Consider the following 4,266-nt stretch of genomic DNA (forward strand, 5'->3'; position numbering starts at 1 on the left):
TTTTTCCTAGTTTCAGTCAAGATTTCAGTGCTTCTCCCTCTGGAAAGCTTAAGAACTTGTTAAATGTTGTTAACTCCAATTTTGTATGATTAGAGAAGGCTATAGATGAAACTGTGCAGAAAAGGTTTAATGAAATGAGACTGTAGAAAATTTTGAAAGAAGTTGAGAGAGATAGAGCGAGCTTGAAGACTTCCATGAAGAGTGTAGAAGAGGCATTGGATGAAGATGGGAACATTTTCAAATCATGTCTATTTTTTCCCAAATTTACTGTAGACATTGATCAACAAATAAGAGATCTTCAGGGTAAGTTAGCCGGTATCGGTCATTCTTTTGCACCTCAATCGGTCTTCCCAAGTACCCTTGAAGCACAAATTTTGGAACTCACTGATACAATAAAGAGTTTGAACCAAGAAATAGAGAAAATGTTGAGCAGAGTAGGAGAACTGAGGAGTTTGATAACTGCCTAGATGGATACCTTGCTAGGAGCACAACAAGATGCAATAAGTGCCTTGGGTAAACCGGTGTTATCTGATCTTTAGAGTATTGAGATTCATGCATGCATGTACAATGCCCTAACAAGTGTTTTGGAGTATATCTTGAGAGGATGGAATGAGTATCTAAAATCCTTATAGATGACTTATATTGGTATTATGGATGTGTTACATTGGTTTTGTCATTGATGTCAACACTTATCAACACTTGTGAACACTTACCAGCATTGAAGATCTTTGGTTACATTCACCGGTATGTTCAGTGACTTATGCACAGTCACTGGTATTTGGTTCACTACCAGATTATATTGTTCACCGACACTAAGGATGATTTGTTATCATCTAGAGATTACTTGGTTATGTTGAAGACATGGTTTAACACTTGGTTTTGCTGATTTGGTTATTGGTCTAATTGAGTTTGCATATTTGTTGTTACTAGCAAATAGGTCTAAGTTATGGACTGACAAGCGTTATCCATTCCAGATTAGCATGACATGTTATGGAGATGATTTATTGATTAGTCATTATTGTAAATGCATTGAGCCGACATAATGCATTGCATATTGATTCATTTGTAATTTATTTAATTGTAATATTCTTAGTGAGCCGACCTACACATTTGGTCTTAGGTTTTGGTATATATGTAAGATCTCATTTGTGAGATTATGTAGAAGGTGTGGAAAAGGATTTTAATAAGGTATATGTGAATATAAGCAAAGCTATACATGCAGATGTCATTTGAAGATTCAAGGAAGGTATGAATAAGACAATCAGAGCTTAACCGGTACTGAATCCAACATATGAAAATGCTATTTTGAGCAGTACATTATCATTGGATTTAACCATCCAATTGTAGTCAGTGTGATGCCCATTTTGTGATTGAGCAATGAGCTCTAGGCAGTTGTTCTTTCTGCATGTGCAGACCCTATTTGTACACACATACTATCTACAGTAGTATCATCTGATTGTGGGTAAGGTTTCCCACCGTGTTTTTTCCCCTTATAGGGTTTCCACATACAAATATCCATGTTATGTATTGTGGATATTATTTGTCTTTCTCTTTCATGCATTAAACTTTACTGGTACTATTATTATCTGTTAAACTGTCAACTAGAATTAAGTTTGGTTTACCAGTATTATGCATCAAGTTTTAATTAAGTTACATTTGGGTTTAAACTAATAGACAAATGATTCATCCCCCCCTTCTCAGTTGCCTTTGGGTCCTAACAATTGGTATCAGAGGTAAGTCCTCTTTTCGCAGAAGTTTAATAGCTTGAGGAGATTCTATGGCAACTAACTATTTCAGGAAGGACAGTCTGAAACATGATGAAATTAACTATGTATATGGAAGATCAGAATGGAGAATCATCTAAATTACATTAGAAGAGACATATGGGATGTTACAAAGTGGCTATGTTGGTCCTACACATAGTCAACCTAATTATCCAACCTTGGCTAAAGATCAGGAGAATGATTGCAAAGCAAAAGAAGCACTTTTGAGCACATTGTCAGATTAGCAAATCATGGGATTATTAGACCAATCTACTGCTAAAGCTATTTGGGATAAATTGGAGGCATTGAATGAAGGTGATACCACTGTCAAAATTTCAAAACTAGAATGCTTCTGGGTCAAGTATGAAAATATGAAAATGGAAGAAGATGAAAGGATTTCTGCTTTTATGGAAAGACTTAATGAAATTGTTTTGGGTATACAATGTTGTGGAGGATCCTTAAGTGAAGATGAAATTGTTTCTAAAGTTTTAAGAGAATTGCCACCAACATACAAAATGAAAGTAACTACTATTAATGAATTAAGAACAATGCTTAATACATCAGTATCTAGAGATACCTTGGTTGGAAAGCTTTCAACTTTTGAACTTGAGGAATTTGGTCTTGTTGCTACAATTAAGACAAATTTAGCCTTCAAAGCATCATCATCTAAGAAATCTGATTGGAAAGCACTTTATGCAAGAGAACTTGAAGAGCTAGAAGCACTATTTGCAAGGAAAATGTCTAAAGGTCCAGTTGGAAGTAAGTATGGAGGTAAAACACCATTTAAATGTTTTAACTGCAATAAAATAGGTCATATGTCATCTAGGTGTCCTGATAGACATGCAAGACTGAAAGAAGAAGCTAAAAGAACATATAAGCCTAACCCTGAATATTAGAGATACAGATTTAAGAAGAATAGAGACAAATCATGTTATGATGTTGATAAAGGAGTTACTGATGATTCTGATGAGGAACCAATAGACAATGGTGGGCATTTGTTTCTATAACAGAAGATCAACCGACACCTACTGTACAACCGGTAAAGCAGGCCCTTGCAGCTAAAATTGAAGAAAAGGATGAATGGATCATTGATTCTGGATGTTCACATCATATGACTGGTGATAAAAGTAAATTCTTAACCTTTTAGGAATACAATGGAGGTCTAGTAAGATTTGGGGATGATAAAGCTTGTTTGATCAGAGGAAAAGGCACTATATCTTTTGATGGTAAGCACAATACTGACAACATTTATTATGTTGAAGGTTTGAAGCATAATCTTTTGAGTGTTGGTCAATTAGTTGAAAAGAGATTTCAGTTACAATTCAAGAATGGTAAATGCAAAATCATGAATAGAACTGGTTTTGAAATTGCAACTAGTAATCAGACTAGAGGTAATATCTTTCATTTGAATAACAACGAGAAAGCATGCTTGACTGTACATATTGATGAAAGTTGGTTATGGCACAAGAGACTTTGTCATGTAAATTTTGATTGAATTGTGAAGATCAGTACTATTAAGGCAGTAAGAGATTTACCTAAGATTGTAAAACCTCATAATCTAGGGTGAACTCACAAACCTGGTTCCCACTTTTTGGTAAGTCCTGATTTTTGCTGAAATCATACATTTTTAAAAAAATATAATGATTTAAGCTTTAAGAGGTCCCATTTGAAGTAATTAATTGAAGAGAGTTAAATCAAAGGCTCTTAGATCAAAATTTCTTGGATAGATCCTCTCTACTTCTAAATCATACTTGCAATGGAGTCTCCTTTGCATCTATCAAAAACTGATAGAAAACCAATTTTATATTAATGTATTTAATTTCAAAATAGTATAACTTTTAATATATTTAATTTCATTAATATATTTTTATTTTATTTCTTATGAATGTAGGTTTTTCACTGAACATGAACTTTTTTATTCAATGCATTGGGAAAAATAGTAAACTAATTCAAAAAATTTTTGGCAAATATCTATGCACTAGGTATTGATGTTTTCTTTCTAACAAAACAAATAAAATTGAATTTTGATATATATAGAACAAGTTATGTGTTCAAACGTACACCTATATCCAAATTATAATTAGTCGAACTTCAAAACTTAATAAAATAAAAAATATTCAACATATCACTATCAAACCAAGTGCATGCCCTGTGTATTGATGTTACAAACCAAAATTCAAAAGAATTAAGTTGAAAAAAAATTATGTGTTTTGGGATACACATCACTCTTAAAAAATGGTGTTTGTTGTAAACAACTACTTTTTGAGAGAGATGGAAAAATCAATAAAATTTTATTCAAACAAATTTGCAAAAAATATATTTAGAATCTACAAACAAGATGATAAAAATCACTAGTTTATATCATCTTCAAATTCTTAACGGTTTAAAAGTTATAGGTGTCAGAAAGTGAATTTTTTTTTCAAAATATTCATGTAAGTGTCAAAGTTGGTCAAAAAGTGGGAACCAGTATTGTGAGTTCACCCTCCGGTATGTAAGGAATGTC

The sequence above is a fragment of the Cryptomeria japonica genome, chromosome 1 (assembly GCF_030272615.1).
Source record: "Cryptomeria japonica chromosome 1, Sugi_1.0, whole genome shotgun sequence".
NCBI lineage: Eukaryota > Viridiplantae > Streptophyta > Pinopsida > Cupressales > Cupressaceae > Cryptomeria > Cryptomeria japonica.